The sequence below is a fragment of the Dipodomys merriami genome, unplaced genomic scaffold, assembly GCF_024711535.1.
Source record: "Dipodomys merriami isolate MVZ:Mamm:240054 unplaced genomic scaffold, mDipMer1.0.p SCAF_492, whole genome shotgun sequence".
NCBI classification, from domain to species: Eukaryota; Metazoa; Chordata; class Mammalia; order Rodentia; family Heteromyidae; genus Dipodomys; species Dipodomys merriami.
Genome location: NW_027206060.1, coordinates 610,006 through 626,959, shown reverse-complemented (window position 1 = coordinate 626,959; position 16,954 = coordinate 610,006). Strand labels below are relative to the sequence as shown.

Below are 16,954 nucleotides of genomic sequence, written 5' to 3'. Positions count from 1 at the left end.
AGTGCCTGCCTTACCCTTTGCTTTCCCCACTCCATCCCCCATCCCTTACATCCCCTGCCACCCATTCCCACCATTCCGCATCCCAACCCTTCCTGTGTGAAAGGATGTGTGTGGCATGCACGTAAGTAGACGATGCAATTGGACTGAACCAAGGCAACACAGTCGTTGGAGAAGGAAAGCAGGGAATCAGAGTCTTCCCTGTCCACCATTACACCTTTGACCTTGTAGCACATTTGGTTGCTCAGTTCCCATACATCTGCTGGTACTGGAGCTAATGTTGGTTCTTCTTTATCCTGACCATGTGGGACCTCTACTTTCCTGGTCAGTTTTGGGGCCATGGGCAGGAGCCATACCTAAACAGTCCTGAATCAATGAAAGTGGGGCCTAACTCCTCCCAGCTGGTACCCCTCTCCCTGCCCACCCTTATCCCCACTCACCTCTTGACCCTAGTGCCCCACCCCCCCTCCCTGTCCACCTCCTGGCTCAGCCCTTCCTGTGGGAAAATATGTTCAGGTGAAGGAACATGCATGTGTTCACATACAACACACAGAAGTGGTGCCAGACTGGTCTGAATCCAGTTGTGGTGGCCGCAGAGAAGGAAGGCCCTGGCTCAGAGTTTTCTCAGCATCCCTTCCCAGCTATGACTTGTAGAGTTTCGGGTTCCTTGTTTTCCCCATGTCCACTGGCATTTATGGGGTTGGAGGTGCAGCCCTTGCCTCCCTCTCTCAACTGGTGTTATGCTTGGCACAGCCACTAGGGGAGCCTGAGGGATCTTCAGCTTCACCATATGACCTTCCTGCTCAATGTGGGCCCAGCTGTGGGAGCTATCTTCAGAGGACCACATAAGGTACATGAGCCCCTCTCCTTCATTCCTTGTTTTGTAATTTCTACCCTGACCCATGTGGGAGAAATTTCAGAACAGCCCCAGCCCTGTTTTGAGAAAATTTGGTTCCACCCCCTCTTCTGAGGCTTCTATAACATCTGTTCCACCTCCTCTCTTGGCTGTGGCCTGTTTTCCTGGGGATTATGGGACAAGAGCTGGGGATGCTGCCACAATCAACAACCCACTATAGCTTCAACTGCAACAAGGAGGTTCTGCATATGGACCTCTTCATCCTCACCTGGTACGCTTCCATCTTTCTGGTCTGTTTCTTTCCAAGTGATGGTGCCATCCCACATGCCCTGGTTTCGAGGTAAGTGGACCACATCACCCCTACTTAGAAACTGATCTTGGGAGAAAGGTTGTGCCCCTGTGTATACATTCATACGAACACACAGACATGATGCCAGATTGAACTGGAGATGCTCAACAGGACCAAGAGAAGGGAGGCCAGATCTTGTAGTTTCTCCCCTCCCCAACTTGCTTTCTCCACCATGGTCTGTGTATCCCAAGGTTATAGTACTGGAACTGTGGATGCTACTGTCCTCCTCAACCAACACTCCTTCTGTCCCTGTCTGACATAAGTGGGTGCCCTTCCACTCTACAATTGAGGGAACAAATTGCTGGTAACGGATTTTGTGCATTAATGCATGTGTTTACTGGAATGTATGCAGGTTGTGCCAAAGTCGCGAGGCAGGTGCCACATTAGACCTAGGAGAAGTAAGGCCAGGTCTTGCAGACTGCCCCGAGGTGGAGCCCAGTTAACTGTTCTTCACTTTGTGGACTGCATCTTTCTGGTTCCTCCCAGTAGTCCCAGTTACTCTCATCCCAGATACACCAATTTTGTGGCCCTTCTTCCTCGTTTCTGGGAAATAATCCCCGGGTGGGGTTTTTTGTGTATGTGATTGTAACTGTGCATACCAAAGCTTGAGGTACACACATTTGCCTCTTCCTATTAAATTGTGGTTTCAAGGGAAGGAAGGCCATACGCAGAGTATTTCAGGCTTCGCTTCCAGGCTATAGACTGCATTGCCCTGGGTTATGTGCTTAGAGCCTGCAAAGATTCTGTCCTTCCAAACCAGTGATCCACCTGCTACAGAACATGATGAACTCTTTTTCTTTACTTTTTTTAATACTGTAGAGATTGTTTACAATTACATGAGAAAGGGTTTACAATTACATGAGGGCACATCCCTTCCAGCATCTGTTATTAGAGTTATTTTTATATTAATAAGTTTTTTATATTATGAAAAAACCATACAGAAGAGTAACAATGACATTAACAAGGTAATGAGTACATTTCTTATCAAGAAAGAAATGTACATGAGTACATTTCTCATCAAGCATTTTTGCCTCCTCCTTTGTTTTTTCACTACCATCCCTTCCCTCCCATTTCCACAACTATACATCCCTAACCCCTGCCTAAATTGTAAAGTTTATTTTTTAACAGTGTATTGTACATCTCATTATTACAATGGGTCAAGTTGTATCCCTTATTAAACATTTTGATTTTTTCCCTTCCCCTCCCCAAATTATACCAACATCGAATACAGTGAAATGGGATAGACCGTGGGGGAGGAACATACAAAGCAACAAAAAAAAATCACATGGTACCTTATAGGTACGTTAGAAAAAATAACATTAAGGGCAAAAAAAACATCTGTCCCAATCTTGGGGTGCATTTCACATACTTTCATCTTATCAGATCATAAGAACATAGCTTCTGACATTTTCTACTTGTCCTAGACATATACTAATTATTGTAAATAAGGGAAACCATGGGAACTATGTTTCTGTGGGCCTCGCTTACTTCACTTAACATAATTTGTTTCCAAATCTTGCCCTTTCCTAACAAATTGGGCTATATCATTCTTCCTGATGGAGGCATACAATTCCATTGTATGTATATACCACATTTTCATGATCCATTCTTCTACTGAGGAGCACCTGGGCTGCTTCTATATCTTGCGTATGTTAAAAATGGTGTGATAAATATCGTTGTGCTGGTAACCTTAGTATGGCTTTGTATGTGATCATTTGGGTAAATGCCCAAAAGTGGGATTGCTGGGTTATAGGGGAGCTCTACGTGGAGTCTTTTGAGAAGCCTCTATGTTACTTTCCAAAGTGGTTGAACAAGTTTACACTCCCACCAAAAATGCAGTAGGGCTCCCTTCTGGGCACATCCCCTGCAGCATATGTTGTTAGAGTTCTTTTTTGTATTAATAAGTTTTTTATATTGTGAAAATACCGTACAGAGTGATAACAATGACAAGAGCAAGGTAATGAGTACATTTCATATCAAGCATTGTTGCCTCCTCCTTTGTTTCCCCTCACTATCCCTTTCCTCCATCTCCCTCCCTGGCCCCCCAAAGTTGTAAAGTTCGTTTTTCAACATAACATCTTGTACATCTCATTGTTGCAATGGACCCACCTGTATCCCTATTTAAACAATTTTTTTACCCTTCCCCTCCACAAATTATACCAACATCAACTACAGGGAAAACATGGGTTATACCATGGGGGAGGGAAATACAAAGCAAAAAAGAAATCATCTTTTAAATATGTTAGAAATAATAGAAAAAAAAAACATTTGAGTCCTTATCTTGGGACTCATTTAGACTAACTTCAACTTGTCAGACTGCTTCTGCTTGTCTCAGACATATTCTACTTATTGTAAGTAAGGGAATCCATGAGACCTATGTTTCTTTGGGCCTGGCTTACTTCACTTAACATAATTTTTTCCAAGTCTTTCCATTTCCTAAAAAATGAGGCAGTATTTTTCTTAATAGGAGAACTGTCTTCAACAACCTTTCCCCCTTCGACCCCAATTTGATTCCAGTTCAGCTGCATTAAAATCTTGAATTCAGAGCAAATCTGGGAAACCCTGGTCACCATGCGGCTCAGCAGGACCACACATTTAGGGCAGTAGGTGAAGTCAGATACTGTGTGGGAAGCAGAGCTTTTTGGTTTAGAGGATGGTCGCACATCCACTCTCACATAGAACTTGGCGGAGCACAAAGCACTTCCATACTTGCTCAGTCGGGTCCATCCACCCTTTTGTTTGGGGGGGGGGTCCGGTCATGGGGCCTGAACTCTGGGCCTGGGCATTGTCCCTCAGTTCTTCAGCTCAAGACTAGCACTCTACCACTTGAGCCACAGTGCCACTTCCGGTTTTTTCTTTTTGCTTATGTGGTGCTGAGGAATCGAACACAGGGCCTCTGGCATGCAAGGCATGCGCTATACCACTGAGGCACCTTCCCAGCCTCAAAATACTGATGAAATTGATTTTTTTTTCAGTCATGGGGCCTGAACTCTGGGCCTGGGCACTGTCCCTGAGCTCTTCAGCTCAAGGCTAGCACTCTACCACTTGAGCCACAGCACTACTCTACTCCAGTACCCTTGGTTTCTGATTTTTTTCTTCAGTATTGAGTATGGATTCAAATGAAGAATTCAGATGACACCTGACTGCAAAAATGTTTATAAACAAATAAGCCTAGTCTTCTTACATTTTGGCATAAAGCTGTGAACTTCATAACTTTGTAAAACAAGGTATAGAGCAAATACAGAGGAGAATAAAGTATATTTACTAAAAAAAATGGGGCAATTGTTGGTGGGAGTTTAAACTTATTCAATCAGTTTGGAAAATAGTATGCAAGTTCCTCAAAAAACTGCACCTAGAGCTCCCCGGCGACCAAGCAATCCTACTTTTGGGCATTTACCTGAATGATCACAAATAAGACCATACTAAAGCTACCAGCACAAGTATGTTTATTGCAACATTATTTACCATAGCTAAGATATACAACCAACCCAGATGCCCCTCTGTAGATGAATGGATCAAGAAAATGTGGTATATATAAACAATGCAATTCTATGCCTCCGTCAGAGTTCTTCATTATAGCCATTCAAACTGGGGTGAGGTGGAATCTCAATGTTGTTTTCATTTCTTTTATGTCTAGAAAGGTTGAGTATTTCTTCATGTTTCTTTTGGCCATTGTTACTTCCTCTTTAGACAAGTTTCTCTATAAGGCTTTAGCCCACTTATTTATTGGGCAGTTGTTTCTTTGACTATTTTTTGTGGCGCAATTTAATTTTTTGAGCTCCAAGTATATTTTAGATATGAGACCCTTCTCGGTTTTATGGCTAGTGAAGATCTCCCAATACGTGGGCTTCCTATTGATCTTGTTAGCTATGTGCTTTGCCATTTAGAGTCTCTACAGCTGCATGCAATCCCATTTGTGTGACCTTTATTTGATTTGTTGTGTTTCAGGGTCTCTTTAAGAAAATTTTGACCTGTGTCAAGAAGAACTAGGGTTTCTCCTATTCCCTACTTTAATGTTTTTAGTTTGTCTGCTCGGACTCCGAGGCCTTTGATTCATTTGGAGGTGATTCTGTTGCAGGGTGATATATCCAGATATAGCTTTAGTTTTCTACAGGTGATTAACCAATTTTGCCATTTAGTGAAGATGCAGTCTTTCTTCCATTCTATTTTTTTATCTCCCTTATCGAAGATTAGGTGGCTATAGATCTGTGTGTTCATTTCTGAGGTTTAATTCTATTCCATTGATCCACGTAAGTGGTTCTTCTTCCTTCCTGACCTGTAGAAACCCAATTTTAGTGCAGGGGTTGTGAGGTGTGTCTTCGATGTTAATAGAACTTGGCTTTTTATCTCTTGCTGTCACTTACTGAATAATAGATATTAAGTTGTAATATACACAAATTTGTTGGTATTTTCCTATTTATATTTCCTTTGGGAAATAATTTTCCATTCTTAAAACACTCACTTGTTATTCGTTAAAATTCCATGAGTTGTTTTCTACCTTTGCGTCCCTATTTGTTTTAGGAATTGTTTGCAAAGGATTTAAGTAATGGTGTACTTTGTATTTATTCATATAGATAGCTAGCTATCCTAGTGGCTGTTTATTGCATAATCTAGTATCTGATCTCAAGTTCCCAGGTAGGTTTGGTTCTTTTTTCTCTACTATTAACTTACTGTGTTTCTTCAGCTTTAATATCAGACTGTCTTGATTACTGTGTTTCAGTGTGATAAATTTTCATTTCAGGTGTGATGTGTCCACACTTGTTCTTCCTCATTCTTTGGGTCTTTGATCTTTCAGAATCCCTCCCTTCCTCTATTGTTGGAGACCAAACCCAGGTCTTCTGCGTGGATGGCAAGTGCTCTAGCACTGAGCTACACTCCCACCCAGCTCTTAAGTATTTGAAGCAACAGTCACTGGGTCTAGGTGAGGGTTTTTAAAGTTTCCCTCCAGAACTAGGTTCTCTTTACTTAAGGTCCTTGACTTTGGTCACGGAATAAGAATTTCCAGAGAAGTCACCATGGCAAGAAAAGTTGGCATAGCTTTATTGAGTAAGCAAGCAAACAAACAGCAACAGACAGATAGAAGCACACTCAGTATGTGGGTGCTGTCACAGAGAGAAGCATAGAGCTGCTTGACATCAGGGGAGTTTCTCTAATAAAGCAAAGTCTGTCATAAAGTCATGCAGGTAATTGTTTATTTTGTCTTTTTCACTCTTGGTGTTAAACCTTTTGAATTCTTGATTATTTATTTGGTGACTCACTCTTTAGTATATTTCTTCCAGGAGAAAATACATTTTGCCATACAACAGCTGTTTATCCTTAAAATGAGGAATGCAGCCTGTTGTTTCTCAGGGTGTATTTAGAAGCAAAGAAGATGTGCTTGCATGTCTCTAAATGTCTTGTTTCTTTTTGAGTTCCTGTCTGCCATTCCTCAAGGCTTATTTTTCCTAATTGATGGTGCCTCCAATCTATACAAATTGCTGTGTAGACTTATCATAGTATTGGATTCAATGTCTAGATTGTTTTGATGGAAATTAATACCTACTTGATGCTGTGTATTGCTGCTAACAATTGAGCCATGGTTCTCCTTTTAGCTCTACTCAATTATATTTCTAAGTTTTAATTTTCTTTACAATGTAAGCTGTATTTTTTGTTACATAGTTCTTAGTGTGCTTTTCTTGGGTTGTTTTGGTATGAACAACACTGGGGATTGAACTCATACCTCTATATGGGAAGAAAGCACTCTACCACCTAAGTCACAATCAGCTATGGCAGATTTTTTGTTTGTTTTTCTTGGTCAGGAGGCTTGAACTCTGGGCCTGGGTGCTAAATAAACCCTCAACTCTTCATGTCAAGGCTAGTGCTCTACCACTTTAGCTACTGTGCCACTACTGTTTTCTGCATGGTTGCTTGGAGATAAGGCTCTCATGGGCTTTTCCTTCCCAGTCTGGAGTTGAACTGAAATCCTCAGATCTCAGCCTCCTGAGTAGCTAGGATTACATGTATGAGCCACTGCCACCCGGCTGTGGTAGTATTTTTTTAACAATTGAAATTATTTATTTTTTTCCTAATTTAAATTAATATTTTGAGCCATCTTCCCAGCATTTTTTACCTCTTTTTTCATCCCATGGAATTGTGTATAGGACCTTTATATGTATGTATGTGTGTTCATGCTTCTGTGTACATAGGTGCCAACACTGAGGCTTGAATTTCTGTAACTTTTTCCAAGCAGGGTGGACACTACACCACTGAAGAAATGAGCCATATCTTCAGGGGTTTTTTTGCTGCTTAATTGATGGTAAGCATCACTATTTTGCTATTTTCAAGGATTAGGTTTTGGAGGGCAGTTCAAAGCCAAACTGTGCAGTCTCCTTACCTCTTCCCTCTAATAAACTACTCAGGAAAAGCTGCAAGTATCACTGTGGCTCTAGGGGTAGAGCACTAGCCTTAATGAAAAGCAACTGATGTACAGTGCCTAGGCCTGAATTTAAACCCTGGGGCCAACGGGTTAAAAAAATAACAAACTCTGAATTGTCTGACCAGTCAAGCTTTAAACCATGATCCTATCTATCTTAGGTCTGAAATAGCTGGGATTACAGGTTTGAGCCTTTAGTAATAGTAATAGTTTTCTATTATTATTATTGACAGATTCTTTAAAAAACACATAATATGACTAACAGTGGCTCGTGTTTATAATCCTTGATATTTTGGAGGGTGAGACAAAAGAACCTCAGTTTGATGTTGGGCCCAATGACAGAATGTCTGAGTCTTATTTCCAACTAACAACCAAAAGTTTGGATGTAGAACTGTGGCCCAAGTTTTAAAGTCATAGCCTTGATCAGAAAAAGCTTACGGACAGTGCTCATGCAATGAGTGCAAGTCCCAGGATCAGCACAAAAAATTAAAATAAATACAGCAAAAAAAATGCCAGGTATCACTATGGATAGTTTCCTACTTTTCCTAATAGCCACCACAAAGAAAAATAGACAAACCAACAAATTGTGTATCCACAGGCCGATGAAACTTTGGCTGATATATCTGCACTAATTATATTTTTAAAAAGTCTTATACTCTTTCATTTAGAAAGTTAGCCTAAAAATAATGACTGTTGAAGAGAAATTGTATGTGATGACTACTTCAATACATTTTTTAGTTTTATTAAAAGGAGATGTCACCTATCTATCAACTTTTAAATATATATATATATATATATATATATATATAGCATTATTAAATAAATTTCAACTAAATATTAACTTCACTGTCCTCTAAATTGAAGTGGTGACCTATATTTTATACCAGAGTGAGTTATTTAAACATTAGGGAGATAATTGAGGCAATGAAAAGGGGAGCAGGAATAAATGTTCCTTTCAGAGCAACTTGGTTTGAGGCTGACCACCAAGGTAGGTCTTTAAGAGGCCAGGGTTGTTTCTCATTCCTAAGGTGCCTTTCCTTGACTGGTCCTCCTCCCCTTGAGTCTAAACAAAGGAATTGCTTATATGTGTGAGAACAGCAGCAGCTTGATTTAAGGTTTCCTTTAAATCATCTTTCTTATGTTTAAATGCAGGAACTAGAGAAGTCACTGGCTGCCTGAACTCTAACTTTGAAAGAAATTCCAAGTATGAAGTCCAATCTAAGCCGCCACATTGTGGAGGAGGACATGGTGGTGGCAAAGAACAGATAGAACTCTTGCACAGAACATGCACATTCGTCCTCCTGTGTGTAAGTCAGTAAGTCTGCCGATAGGAAACTGCAATGTCCATCATTTCAATGTTAGAAAGAAGCTTTAATTTTGTTACAGTTCTTTTTCAGTGGGATCCCTGCTTCTCCACTGTTCCTTTAGATTCTGTAATTTTAGAAGGCAGCAGCATGCTTAACAGAAACAACCCTTCCTTCCACAGCACTGGATGCTGCAAGTCTGTACACATTTATGGAAAGTTTTGAAAATATCAGGGAGGAGAACAATAAGAGGGATGACATTATAATGGGGTTCAGCTATTATTGCTTAGATGGTGACAAGTGTTGTCTGTATGTTGACAAGCCTCTGGCCTTGCTTGAGCAACACTTCATCTGAGCGTAACAGCAGGGGTCATACTGGGCTCCTCTACATACACATATAATCAATTTCTTTTTAGAAATGGTGGGTTTTGTAATCTATTAGAAGCTATCAGATTAACTGCTTGAACTCAAGAGCGAAGAGGTACTTAGCTGTTCACTGCTACTCAGGATAGTCCAGGTTAGAATGTCCCACAAGATCTTAGTTTTAGCAGCTTTCAACCGTGATGCAGTATCAGGTGATGAAATCAGACAGGAGTTCGGTCTACTTCTTCCACAGTGGAGGTGGTCAGGGTAACTATGTAGATTTTCTCCAGGTGACTGTCAGGCTGTAGCAGCAGCAGTGGCTCCAAAGGACTGTCACACTCGTGTTGGGTTGCAAATTCCTACACAGACTGGTTAAGGATACATTACATAGGCTTGGCAGGCTGTGGCCCCGTTGGTTTTTAATACTGTTTAGACAATAGCCTAGAATAATTTACCAAAGTGACAAACGTTTTACTAATCAGATATTTTGGTAAACAGACACAGAAGACTTAGATGTAATCATCTCTGACAGATGCAGTCTCCACCTTTGCACACCTGTTAACACTATTCTTTATACCTTTTTCTAAAAAGTAATAATAATTATTATTTTATATATTTTGCCTCATTTTTCCAAAATGGACTCTGGACTCTTGTTCTTAAAAGGGGGGTTATGGGCGAAGGTCCATCTTCTGTAAGTTCTTCAAGCTGACATGAGGGGCGTTGATCCTACCTTGCCAGGAACTTATAAGCTTAGCTTATTTTACAAAGAGGCTACTAGGGTAAGATTTCACTAAGAACAATATTTTAACTTTTGACAACTCTACAGACCATTTCTCCAGCTACAGCAGTGTAGCTTGTTTAGCACACTGGTTTGCAAAAGCATCTTTCTGGATGACTTACGAATGTGATCTCTCATGACCTTACAATGCCTAAGTTATCTGTGCAGGCCTTTAGAAAGATGTCAATAGAAACACACTCAGTTTTATAATCCCCCCATTTTTTTGGGACAGATGAATTTCATGAGGCTGGTGTCAGCTCAGTTAATGCCAATTAGGGCTTTTAGCACATACAGGACTTGGGAATTAAACTATCCCTCACAATTTATAACTTTAGCTCTTTACTACTATCACAGAGGATTGGCAAGTTAATGTCCCTTACAAGGTAGTTAGTCATGGACATTAGGAATGCTTACAAACTATCTTCTCATAACCTCCTGGCTCTGACCAATTTGTGAAGGGCCATGCACAAATGACTCTAGGATATGACATTATTTCTGCCACCCAAGCAGTGGCTTACTGCCTCTGGATGCCCTTCCATTGATTTTGTCCCAGGAGTGTCTTCTCCACACTGAGATAAATCCCACATTGGCATTTCCCTTAGCTGGTTGCTGGACTTGAACTTGGGTCCTGATTGCTGTCCTTCAGCTCTCCAGCTCAAGGCTAGCAGTCTGCCACTTTGAGTCCCAAAGCCACTCTGCTTGCAATTTCAGCACTCTGATGGCTGATTAGAGGTGACAGTCTTGCAGGGATTTTTTTTTGCCTGGGATGGCTTTGAACCTGTGTGCAGATCAATGAATCATATATATATATATAATTGTGAAAATACCGTACAGATCAGTTACAATTACACGAGCAAGAAAATGAGTACATTTCTTATCAAGCATTGTTGCCTCCTTTGTTTCCCCTTCCCATCTCCTCTCCATCCCCCCCACCCCCCACACCAAAGTAGTAAAGTTCATTTGTCCACATAACGATTTGTACATCTCATTGTTGCAATGGGTCCACCTGTATCCCTATTTAAACTAAAAGACCACTTTACTCCAATTAAAAGCAACATGGTTTTCAACATAGAAGTACTTTTAAGCATGCTCTTACCTGGAACTTATTAAGAGCCAGAGTTACAACTGACAAACTTGTAAAATCCTCTGTGCTTTTCTCTGGGCTTGCTGGAAACTGTTAAAAAAACAAACAAACATAAGAGCAAACTGGAATAGCAAAATTATTTTGGTAATCCTAATTTTTCCTTTGTGCACTTTGGGGCAAATATTCAGAATGATTTTACTTTTAAACTTTATATCCAAAAATCAATTCCTACTTTTTTAAGCCTCTTCTCAATCCCTTTTAATACTTTATACTTTAGTTTTCATTTGCATTTCACAAAGATCCCTTGAAATCTTGAGGCCAAGTGTCATTCATTGTCTCCTGGCTGCTTGATTTAAAACAGATATACAATAAAACTTTTAAACACAAATGATAAATTTTCCCTAATGCAAGAATTGCAATCACCATCACTGTACCAAGAAGCTAGACTTAACACCTTTATGACTTGTAAAAACATATCCTAATTGTAGAAGATTATTGAAAGCAATTCACATTATACAAATAAAATTTTAATTCTCTTTATAACACCTCTTTAATTTAATTTTAAACATCCAAGGAGCAGTTTTAGGAATACTAATCAGATCATCACAACACTAATTTTTACCATCATGTTTCCAGTGTCTAGCTACAGGAAAAGGGATAGAACAAAGATGGGCCACTTGGCTCCTCCTATGGAATGGGTACACACCCAATCTGAATCTTTAGGGTTAGATGAACTGTTTGTGCCAGCTTGCCCTCTTTCACCATGCGTGGACTCCTCCCAGGGCCCATCTCACCATTTGTGGACTCCCCCCCAAACCTGTCCCACCATATATGACCAGCTGAACTGCATTTCTGCCTCACCCCTAAAGATAGGTCTTTTGTTGGCTTCTAAGTTTTTCCCCTTTCTTTTCTCTTGGTTCTTGAATGAAATACACAGTTTTAAACAGACAGTACAGGTAACGTCTTTGACAGTGTTAAACTAACTTTATATTTGTATTTCCAATATTTATCCACAAATTTTAACCAAGGGAACTAAATCTCAACCAGCCAATACATTTTTGTTAAGGCAGATAACTTGATTACAGTGTAAACAGCTTTGTGCATTTTAAAATATTAGATTTCAAAATACCAGATTTTTAATTTTCAAGTTAAATAATCCTTAAAAAGCATTTTATGCTTTTTTTTAAAAGATTCTTCAAAATATTTGGTAATATCCAAACCTCAGAACCTTTTGAATTTTAAACTTAAACGTACCCAATTGTTATGATATGCTGACAATTCTTATCTTGAACATGTTCACACACATAAAAAACACACTCACACTGATCTTAAAGTGCACAAAAATTAACATCATGTACGTACAATTTCTAAAATCTTCAGATAACAAGAATTTAAGACAAGATTTTCCTTTTTTTTAACACCTTTGTTGAGCTTCATTTTCCCAGGGCTTGAATGTTTCCTAAGGCATTTCACCAAATAATCTTTTGAATACCTTTAGTTGGAGGAAGGCTGGGAGGGGGGGTCACCTGAAACTAAACAGGACCAGCTGAATGTCTCTCAACCAGGCTCACAGCAGTTTACACCCTCCCCTCAGGCAACCTCCATAGGGAGAAAATTCAGTCTGAGGCTTGAAGGAGACCAAGCTAGTCCATCAAACTTCCATGCCTCACAGAGGGGGATAAAGCAGGTCTGATTAAGCCTAGCTGGAGGCTGGAACTTTTATTCTCCCAGAGATGTTCAAATAAATAACAAAAACACAAACACAAAAACTAAGAATCCTCATTTAAAACTAGAACCAATTTTAAAACAGGACAAGAGAAGAACCAAAGTCTGAGTTGGGGACTAATCGGCCCCATCTCATCCTTACCAGAACTCTGTGCTGCTCCCACTTAGGAAGCTGAATCCAGAGTCTGCTGAGTGAGCCTGCAACTCGCACCCAGAACTTCCCTACCTCAGAAAACATAGAACAGAAAACACACCAAAGTAAACAAGACAGATAAGTGGCCACAAAGACAAAATCAGATCTCAGTGAATGCGGCAATATCTCACCACCATTCACTCACCAAGGGACTCGAACCCCATTTGCTCACCTCCGGAGGATTTTTCTTTTAGATTCCTGCAAACATTGACCCAGGGGCCTTCTAAGACAGAGGAGAATTCCCTGTCATCTTGGGTCAAGAGAAAGAAGTCCCCTCAGACTGGCAGGTTGTCCCCATGCTCATACCCTCAGCCGAGGCCTGAGGCTGAGATCTAACTGGGGACATTTGCAGGTGGTCAGAGTCATTTTCATAATTGACAAAGAAGCAAGTTACAAAAGTAGAACTAGCAGGGATTTTTGTTTGTTTGTTTGTTTTTTGAAATATTTAAAATGAAGTAGGACAAGGTCTAGGGATGTCCCAGGAGTGGACTTACTTTGTCCCATATTTTTCCCATAAAGTAAATCCAATTACAAACATGGCAAGCAAAAGCAAAAGCACAATGAGACACAGACAGAAACGATTATACACAGAATGAGGAGGGATCCCAAAACCAAAAGTTACTTTTTCTCTCAACCTATTTTCTCCACAAGCAAGCCCCCATCCAATTAGGACTGCTAAGACTGGTGGAATTGAGGGGTCCAGGAGTCCCTGGACCTCCTTGGCTGGAGGGGACTCTCTTGCTTTCAGACTCATTCAACTTTTGACCTCATTCTGGCGACTTCGTTATCTAGGTCAACTGCGCTTACGTTGAGGATTTTCTCAGAACTTCTCTCCAACAGCTGAGTGCCCACACACTGTCTTCCATGCCTGGGACTTCAATCCCCCTCAGTTTGGAGCAGCTAAGAACTCTATCCTGGATGATCCCCATTAAATGTAGTAGGAAGACCCCTACTCAGGCAGGCAAACCCACCTAGTCATCCACAGTGACAGAGCCCACCACAACAAACTTGTTAACAAAGATGCAACTCTATTGAGGAAGTTCCTACTGTGACCAGTAAGAGCCACAGCACAGGATCGGGAGCTGATACTGGGACCCCTAGTGACCCCATTCTTTGGTTTTTAAAGGCAAAAACCTATGAGGTTAAGCCTGGTCACCCTCAGTTGACCATTGGGATCATAACACAAACAAAGGATTGTACAGTAATACCAGACCACACACAGGTGGCCAATAGGCAGAGTTTAACGTAAGCATGTGCAAAAGGCAGGGTTTATGGTAAGCAAGTGATGTCAACAGTTGGAGCCAGATTACAACCTGTTTTATGGGTTAGTCTTTAACTGGTCAAGGGTGGGTTAGTTTGTTAAGGGGAGGGGGACCAGATGGATTTTCTTCATTCCAGGAAGTAGGCCAACCAAGTCTAAAATCCCTAAAACAAAGGCCTAGATCAAAATGAAATCATACCAGCTTCGGCCTCATCTCAAGGTCCACTTCAATTACTATTTATATAAATGGGGTTTTTAAACAATCCTATTTAAAGGAAATCCACACATTGGGCTGGGAAGGTGGCTCAGTGGTAGAGCACATGCCTTGCATGCATGAGGCCCTGGGTTTGATCCTCAGCACTACATAAGCAGAAAAAAAAAGCTGGAAGTGGTGCTGTGGCTCAAGTGGTAGAGTGCTAGCCTTGAGCTGAAGAGCTGAGGGACAGCGCCCAGGCCCAGAGTTCAGGCCCCACGACTGGACCCCTCCAAAAAAATAAAGCCACTTGTTGACATTCACTGTAAGTGAGTTCATGACAGACAAGGCTAGGCATTATGATATACAGCAAGGACCGCACTGCAGGATATAAAGTGCTCAGGATAGTACCATTCAATTGAGAAGTAGTAGACAAGCTCTGGCACTCCCGTTGCACTGCTAGCAATGGGAAGGCTTAAACCTCTTCCTCCACCAAGTCTTCTTCAAATTCCCCTTCTTCACCAGTAGTGGAATCTTGTCACTGCTGGTACTCAGACACTAGGTCATTTATATTTCTCTCATCCTCAGTGAACTCCATCTTATCCAGGACTCTTCTGAGCAAACACTGCTATTCTTTTAGATACAATTTGGTGAAATAAAGGGAATATTTTCAATGTTTCTGGGACTCTAAAAATCACACAGGTTGTAAAGTAAGTAAAGACAATGTGGAGGAAGATACATTTTAACCCAACTAAGTACTTCTAGAAATGAAAAACAAACCCTGCCTCAATACTGGAAATGTAGTTACTTTCACAGGAGGGACAGGATCACAATGACGTCAGAGGGAAGCTAAGCTGCAAGCACTTGTCTGAACCTTGCTCACACGTTGCTGTGTTTTCATTTCTGGTGTCCTGAAGTGGTTCCCTGTTATTGCCAGGCCTTTGAAATGATCAGAAGCCCTGAAACCTTGCTGGAGGTTATCTCTGCTGGCTGTTCTTTCCCTTCAGAGGCTGCTCTGTCATGGAGGGCTTGCAGAGTGGCACTGATCTGAGTTGTTTGAGTGGCCAGGTGCATGACTCCCATGGACTGGAATAGGTGGGTTATGTGTGGATGATATCTAGATGGATAAATGCTCTGTCTAGCAAAGGGAACTGGGGTGCCTTGATGTTAGGACCCATGGACCATTATGACATGCCAAATATGAAGTTGTATGCCCTAAAGCTCTGGGCAGAGGCTAAGGTTCCAGGCTCTAGGTCCACCATGATGTCCCTAGGAACTTATTTGTTGCCTGTGGGAACAAGTGTTGACTTATACCTATATTTGACAAGGAACTTAGGGGAAGAGCTTATGATTCTAAGTGGCTCTCAGCATTTATTACAGAAATTACAGCATTTGGGACATGGAAAAACAAAAGAAATCGTGAGCATGAATCAACATGCAAAAGGTTTCAGCAACTTTAACATTTGTAGTTGTCTATTTCCATGAATATTCATTCCTTTGTTTGGGCATGGTGGCCAAATTCTCAGCTACTAAGGAGGCAAAGATGAGCATCAGGGTTTGAGCCTTACAGGGCAAAAGAAATATGAGAACCACTTTTTTTTGGTTGGTCATTTGGCTGAACTCTGGGCCTGGGCACTGTCCCTTAGCTCTTCAGCTCAAAACTAGCACTCTATCGCTTGAGCCACAGCCCCACTTACAGGTTTTTTTTCAGTGATTTATTGGAGATAAGAGTCTCAGGGACTTTCCTGTCCAGGCTGGCTTTGAACCCTGATCCTCAGTTCTCAGCCTCCTGAGTAGCTAGCATTACAGGCATGAGTCACCAGCGCCTATAAGCAAGAAACTTTTGTTTTTTTTTTTTTTTTTTTTGTTAATTTTATTTTATTGTAAATGTGCTGCATTTAGGAGTTACAGTTACATGAGTAAGGAAATTACATTTCTTCTCAAAAATTGTTACCGCTCCCTTTGTTGTTATCCCACTATCCTTTCCCTTCCCCAATTAGCTTTCTCAAGAAAATGAGACAGGTGCCAGGCAACAGTGTCTCATGACTGTAATCCTAACTACTCTGGAGGCTGAGATCAGAGGATCGCTGTTCTAAGCCAGCCCGGGCAGAAAAAACCATGAGACTCTTATCTCCAATAAACTAACAGAAAACCAGAAATGGCACTGTGGCTCAAGTGGTAGAGCTGCTTGCCTTGAGCTGAAGAGTTGAGGGACAATGCCTAGGCCCAGAGTTCAAGCCCCATGTCCGACAAAAATAAAAGAGCCAAGTGTGGCTATTCAGCAAGTAGATATAGGGGGAATTCAAGTATAAGTCTTTCCTGGGGAAAAATATACACAATATATATTTTTTGTCTTATAATGTTACAATAATGGTTATCAAATAGCGCATATCCCTGTATTCAAATACTCAGAAGAAACTTGGGCAATTACTTGCAATT

The 16,954-nt window shown here is 41.0% G+C and overlaps 1 pseudogene; it reads left to right on the top strand.

Moving 5' to 3' along the window:
• The first annotated feature begins 1,026 nt into the window (after nucleotides 1-1,026).
• The window catches only part of LOC138809336 (myelin protein zero-like protein 3 pseudogene), a 35,084-nt pseudogene continuing 19,156 nt past the window's right edge, over nucleotides 1,027-16,954 (top strand).